Source organism: Orycteropus afer, unplaced genomic scaffold (assembly GCF_000298275.1).
Source record: "Orycteropus afer afer isolate SDZICR_OR568_19922 unplaced genomic scaffold, OryAfe1.0 scaffold00118, whole genome shotgun sequence".
NCBI classification, from domain to species: domain Eukaryota; kingdom Metazoa; phylum Chordata; class Mammalia; order Tubulidentata; family Orycteropodidae; genus Orycteropus; species Orycteropus afer.
Genome location: NW_006921705.1, coordinates 6,755,323 through 6,763,028, shown reverse-complemented (window position 1 = coordinate 6,763,028; position 7,706 = coordinate 6,755,323). Strand labels below are relative to the sequence as shown.

Here is a 7,706-nt window from a genome sequence, read left to right as displayed (position 1 = left end):
TGAGTTCAAAGGCAGTGCAGTTTTGAGATGAAAGGTAAAGAATGGCATAGTTGCATTCAGACCTGAAAGTACTCTTCTGTTGGATTAAACAGGATGTTTGTAAATTATATCTAGCCTGAAGCCAGGAAAACTTCCAGCCTTGTGAAAGGTGTGATATTTAATTGGCAGTGTATTGAGAGAAGAAATGGTTTCTGCAGTGTTATGTAGGGACAGTGATTTTCTAGACACATACTGCTGCTTGGATCTTGTTTGGATGTAATAGAAGATTGAGAGGACTAAAAAGAGTTTAATAGATAGATCTGTGATGAAAGGGCGGGCTAAATTAATTGGGATGTAGAAAATTAGGGAATCTTTAGGTGTACTCTAATTCATGAATGGATTATTTTAAGTTTGTTAGATTTGATTGATAAAAATTTTTCAGTAACAATGCATGCTGAATGATTGAATCATGTTATGATTTTTTTTTTAGGTAATAAATATTATGTGGGAGACTTATGTCCCTCTGGACTCTGGGGGGTAGGATTGGTGGAATGAGGCATGAGAAAAATAATTTGTTTTTAGCAAATTCATTTTATTATGTGAAACTTTTGAAAACGTAGGATAGCAAAGAAAGGCACTCTGCAATGGCTGCACGTAATTGTTGTTCACGTCTTCTCCTTAGTGCTGCATTCCTGCATTGCCTTCTAGATCCCTTGACAGGTAAATGATTCCAGCCTCTGGGAGCCAAGCATCACACCCTGGCAATTTCAGGCATGTTCTTCATAAGACAGGGGGCTCTTCCTGTTCTTTTGGTTTCTGGGCCTAGGAAAGCTGGTTACATCTGCCCCCGTTATTACAGGGTACTGTAAACAAAAATTAGCATGTTGTTGTTATGTGCCGTCAAGTTGGACCCAATTCATGGCAACCCCTCCTTGGGTTTCCGAGGCAGTATCACTAAGGAAGTAGATTGCCCAACCTTCCTTCCGAGGAGTGGCTGGTGGGTTTGACCCACTAGCCTTCTGGTTAGCAGACAGGTGCCTTAGGCACTACGCTATCAGCATAGCACCTGCATAAAAAAAAACATCTAGTAGGGAGGGGAGCAGAAAGATGGGAGTGGAACAGCTGGCAAATCAACATAGAAGGAATACATGATTTGCATAAATATACATCATCACCAAAACCATGACTTCCAAATAATACACAGGAAACTGTACACATGTACAAGGCTCACTTTGTTGTTCAAAAATCAAAAAAGTCAAAAGTTTCACATGTTCATACCTCCAAGATGCACTCCTTCATTCAGTACCCTTAAATCCTTGGACTTCTAAATCGGGGGCTTGTGGGGTGGCTTTATTTTAAGGCTAGGCCCTGGATAGGCAGGGAAGTGAGCAGAGCGGTTAGGAACAACTAAAGGAGATGAACTTGTCTGTCAGTTTGTTGTCCTTTGGTGGCTAGTGTGTTGCTATGAGGCTGGAGGCTGTGCCACCAGTGTTACAAGATGCCAGCAGTGTTACCCATGGTGGATAGGTTTCAGTGGAGCTTCCAGACTAAGACTCAGAAGAAAGGAGAGGCCATCCACTTCTCAAAGAACTGGCCAGTGAAAACTTTATGAATAGCACTGAGCACTGTCTGATATATTACTGGAAAACTTTATGAATAGCTGAAACATTGTCCAGTATAGTGCCAGAAGATGAGCCTGTCAGGTTGGAAGGCATTCAGAATATAACTAGGGAAGAGCCAACTCCTCAGAGTAGACAGGATCTTAATGATATGGATGAAGTAAAGCTTTTGGGACCTCCATTGGCTGATGTGGCATGACTCCAAATGAGTAGAAACAGCTGCATACATCCATTAATATATGGAACTTAGAACATACAAAGTATGAATCTAGGAAAACTGGAAGTTGTCAAAAATGAAAATGAAACACATAAAGATTGACATCCTAGGCATGAGTGAGCTGAAATGGACTGGTTTTGGCCATTTTGGAACAGACAAGCATATGATCTACTATGCCGGGAATGACAAATTGAAGATGAATGGTGTGACATTCATCACCACAAAGAATGTTTCAAGATCTATCCTGAAGTACAATGCTGTCAGTGATAGGATGATATCCATATGCCTACAAGGAAGGCCAATTAATAGCTACTGTTATTCAAATTTACGCACCAGCCACCAACACCAAAGATGAGGGAGTTGAAGATTTTTATCAACTTCTACAGTCTGAAATTGACTGAACAAAGCATCAAGATGTGTTGATTATCACTGGTGACTGGAATGCAAAAGTTGGAAACAAAAAAGGGTTACTGGTAATTGGAAAATGTGGTCTTGGTGATAGAAATAATGCTGGAGATCGCATGATAGAATTTTGTAAGACCAACAACTTATTCATTGCAGAAACCTTTTTCAACAACACAAATGGCAGTTACACGTGTGGACTTTGCCTGATGGAATGAATACACAGGAATCAGATTGACTACATCTAAGGCAAGAGGCAATGGAGAGGTTCAGTATTTTCAGCCAAAACAAGGCCAGGAGCCAATTGTGGAACAGACTGTCAACTGCTCATATGCAAGTTCAACTTGAAGTTGAAGACAGTAAGTCCACAAGAGCCAAAATATGATTTTGATAATATCCCTCCTGAATTTAGAGACTATCTAAAGAAAAGATTTGATGCATTGAACACCAGTGACTGAAAACCAGAGAAATTGTGGGACGACATCAAGAATATCATCCGTGAAGAAAGCAAGAGGTCATTAAAAAGACAAGAAAGGAAGAAAAGACCAAAATGGATGTCAGAAGAGACTCTGAAACTTGCCCTTGAATGGAGAGTAGCCAAAGCAAATGGAAGAAATGACAAGATAAAAAACTGAACAGAAGATTTCAAAGAGCAGCTCGAGAAGACACAGCCAGTTATTATAATGAAATGTGCAAAGACCTGGAGTTAGAAAACCAAAAAGGAAGAATGTTCCTGGCATTTATCAAGCTGAAAAAACTGAAGAAAAAATTTAAGCCTTGAGTTGCAATATTGATTGATTCTATGGGTAGAAAATTGAATGATGCAGAAAACATCAAAAGAAGATAGAAGGAATACACAGAATCACTATACCAAAAAGAATTGATCAATGTCTATCCATTTCAGGAGGTGGTGTATGATCAAGAACCAATGGTATTGAAAGAAGAAGTCAAAGCTGCACTGAAGGAAGTGGCAAAAAACAAGGGTCCAGGAATTGATGGGCTACCCATTGAAATGTTTCAACAAATGGATGCTGTGCTGGAGGCACTCACTTGTCTATGTCAGATTTGGAAGACAGCTACCTGGCCAACTGACTGGAAGAGATCCATACCTGAACCCATTCCAAAGAAAAGTGATCTCACATTCTGTGGAGAATGTGGAAGTTATTTAACAATATTATTAATATCACGCACAAGTAAAATCTTACTGAAGATAATTCAAAAACGGTTGCAGCAGTATATTGACAGAGAACTTCCAGAAATGCATGCTGGATTCAGAAGAGGATGTGGAATGAGGGATATTACTGTTGATGTCAGATAGATCTTGGCTCAGAGCAAAGAATACCAGAAAGATGTTTACTTAGGTTTTATCGACTATGCAAAAGCACTCTATTGTGTGGATCATAACAAATTATGGATACATTGAGAAGAATGGGAATTCCAGAACACTTAATTGTACTCATGAGGAACCTGTATATAGACTGGGAGGCTGTTGTTTGAACAGAACAAGGGAACAATTCATGGTTTAAAATCAAGAAGGGAGTGTGTCAGGTTGTATCATTTCACCATACTTATTCAATCTGTACGCTGACAAATAATCCGAGAAGCTGGACTATATTAAGAAGAATGTGGCATCAGGATTGGAGGAAGAGTCATTACCAACCTGTGATACACAGATGATAAAACTGCATGCTGAAAGTGAGGATGACTTAAAACACTTACTGATGAAGGTTAAAGACTACAGTCTGCAGTATGGATTACACCTCAATATAAAGAAAACAAAAACACACAGCTGGTCCAATAAACAGCTTCATGATGAATGGAGAAAAGATTGAAGTTGTCAAGGACTTCACATCAGTTGGTTCTACAATCAACACCGGTGTAGGCATCAGTCAAGACATCAGGTGATGTATTGCATTGAGTGAATTTGCTGCAAAAGACTGCTTTCAAGTGCTGAAGAGCGAAGATGTCTCCTTGAAAGGCTAAGGTTAGCCTAACCCAAGCCATGATATTTTCATTTGCCTCTTGTGCATGTGAAAGCTGGACAGTGAATAAGGAAGACCAAAGAGGAGTTGATGCTTTTGAGTTGTAGTATTGGAGAAGAATGCTAAGACTATGGTGGACTGCTAAAAGAACTAACAGATTTGTCCTGGAAGAAGTGCAGCCAGAATGCTACTTGGCAGTGAGAATGGCAAGACTGTGTCTCACCTACTTTGGTTATGTTGTCAAGAGGAACCATTTCCTGGAGGAGGATGTCATGTTTGGTAAAGTGGAGAGTCAACGAAGAAGGGGAAAGCCCTTGATGAGATGGATTGACACTGGCTGCAATGATGGGCTCAGGTATAACAAGGACTTTGAGGCTGGCACAGAACCGGGCAGTGTTTCATTTTGCTGTGCATATGGTCGCTATGAGTCAGAAACAACTCGACAGCTCCTGAGAACAACAAATCCTGTGATTTGGCACAACTGAATGTTTCTTCAGTTATTAACAGTTATACATGTCCCCTCCATTTGCCAGCATGAACTCTTAATAGAACACTAGCTAATCTCAAGACACAAGAGGGGCAAAAAAATTCAGGAGGGATATTATCAAGATCATATTTTGGCTCTCGTGGACTTAACTGTCTTCAACTTGAACTTGAACTTGCATATGAGCAATTGATGGTCTATTCCACAATTGGCTCCTGGCCTTGTTTTGGCTAAAGATACTGAACTTCTTCAACAGCTTTTCATTGCCATTGGTCATGAAAGGGTTAAGAGCTTTCAAGTGTAGGATCTGTAACTTATACTCAATCTGCTCTGGGTATTATATATACAATATTGTGTTTAAAATTAATTATAATTTTTTTGGATTATGATTTTGTTACAGGTTAGAAAAGATTCACTACAATTGAGTACCCAGAGTCCTTCATACACATTTAGTTCCCATACCATGGTCTTAGCTTGTTTGAATGATTTTCTGTTTTTAGTGCTCTAGTTACATTATAGTCTTCTAAATTTTAAGTTATTTGAGAGAAGCAATAGCTGAAATATTTTTTTTTAACAATGATACGCTGAACCTTAAAAATCATGAACTCTAAACTGACAGTTATTTTTAAGAGCAGCCATCAAAAAATGACGATGACTATTTGGAAGAGTTAACCTCTGTTAACGTCAGGAAGCCATTGTGAACTGCATTACCAACAAAGTGGCTTTAAAGCCGTGGTTTACTGGAGTTAATCTTAGAAGACTGAGAAGCTGAAGCAAGTAAGGAAATTGAGATAAAAAATCAGTAAAAAACAAGGGAATAGATGGAAGTGATGAGGAGAGAAAAGCAACAAGACGGAAACTAGAGGAGAAGAAAAAAATTGAGTGCAATATTGTGTGTATACACCAACAGTAGAAAAAACACCATGGTACAAAGCATTTTATCCAATAATTTTCAAGATGATATTGCTACGTGCCATCAAATTGATTTTGATTCTGATTGAGCCTATGGGACAGAGTAGGACTGTCCCATAGTGTTTTCTAGGCTATAATCATTTTTGGAGCAGCTTGTCAGGTCTTTTTTTTTTTTTTTTGTAGAGCCTCTGGGTGAGTTAGAACCTCTGGCCTTTCAGTTAGCACTTAACAGCAGGGTTCCATAACTTTCAGGATACATGCAAAATTGGAGAAAAGAGGTACAAGTGCATTAACACTAAAACGGAGACCCTGGGTGATGTAAACGGTTGATGTGCTTGACTGCTAACTAAACGCTGGTGGTTTGATTCTACCCAGAAGTACCTTGAAAGAAAGACCTGGCAATCTGCTTCTGAAAAATCAGCCATTAAGCACCCTATGATGCACAGTTCTACTTGGACAGAATGGTGTTGCCATGAGTTGAAATCAACTTGATGCATACTGGTACTAATAATCCTAAAAGAGAAGATTGCTGTCTCCACTGTCAATAAAACAGTGTTTTCTAGAGTTTCAATGTAAGCTTGTGATAAGGGTTCGTTTACGTAATAATACAGGAGCTCTGGTAGCATAGTGCCTAAGGTACTTGACTGCTAACCAGAAGGCTGGCGGTTCAAACCCACCAGCCACTCATTGGAAGGAAGATTGGGCAGTCTACTTCCATAGTGATACCTCCTTGGAAACCCAAGGAGGGGTCACTGTGAGTCCAATCCGACTCAACAGCAGTGAGTTTTTTTTTTTTTAAGACTCATATATTAATTTTTTTTAAAATAATGCTTCATGTGGAAAAAAAAATAGTATGAAATAGTTAAAAGGTGAATGTACAGCAAAAAGTAAGTTTCTTCATACCCTAGACACTCCTGTCCCTCAGTCTACTGTTTTCCCTCCACAAAGACAACCACCACTTAGTGACTTCTGTTAAAACCAAGCACATGCTAGTGACTGGAAAATATAATTATCATGAAGCCATAAATATAAAGCAGTGTGTGAACATAAATCATAATTGAACATAATTTTATTTTTCTGGATAAAAGATTTTAGTTATAGAAGCTCATTTAAAAGTGTCAAAGCCTGACAATTGAATAACTTATTCGGGCAATCTACTTCTGTAGTGATACTGGCTTGGGAACCCAAGGAGGGGTTGCTATGAATTGGGTCTGACTTAGTGGCAAACAACACCAACAACAGGAAAGAGCTAGTTTGGTGGTAGTTGTGATAAGTTTTCTGCTGCTTTCTTTTCCTTTGTTTGTTAATAACCATATTCTACTTTCCCAAGGGAGAAATACTAAAATAAGACAAATCAGTGTTTGAGCTCTGGTAATCCCAGTTCCTAGCTGTGTAATCTTGGCAGCTCTTTTAATTTGTCTGACTCTTGAATTCCTCATTTGAAAAATAAGGATAATAGCTACTCCTCAAATGATTTTTAAAGGTTGAATGCAAAGTATCCAGTACAGTGTCAGGCATTCATAAGTGCTCAGTAAACATTAGTTCCTTTTCTGTGTTATATTATTAATGTAGCCAAAAGACATTGCTGAAATGGGACTGCTGGTGCAGAAGCAAGATCCTAGTTAAACTTGATCATACAATATTTTCCATTCTTATATAAACTCCACAATATTGTAGATAATTTTTATTTAGGAAATCCCAAAAGTAAATAAGGCTATTATTTAAGGCCAGAGGAAATTTGGCCAAGAGTAAAACTTTTAGGTCTACGAGCTATCAGTACAGAAAAGCAGGGTTTCTCAAATCTGCATTGCTGACATTTTAGACCTGATAATTCTGCTGAGTTGGGGGTGCTTGTCCTTGTAGCATGTTTAGCAGCATCTGTGTTTTTACCAAGTAGATGCCAGTAATGCACTCCTTCCATTCTCAGGCGTTGCCAAATTGCCCCCTGGATGAGAACCACTGTTCTAGTGCATAGCTTAAAAAATGATGTACTGTTTGGGATGTCTTCGATATTTAACAACATAGTGAAAAAGCAAATAGATGTTATTATAGATGTTAAAGTAGGATCCTTTTTCATAGCTGAAAAGTAAAAGTTTTTTTTTTTTTTTTTT

At 38.6% G+C, this 7,706-nt stretch overlaps 1 protein-coding gene across 1 annotated transcript in view; it reads left to right on the top strand.

Annotated features, from left to right (window-relative positions):
• The window catches only part of ATAD1 (ATPase family AAA domain containing 1), a 76,456-nt gene that overhangs the window by 5,240 nt on the left and 63,510 nt on the right, over window positions 1-7,706 (top strand). The window lies entirely within an intron of this gene.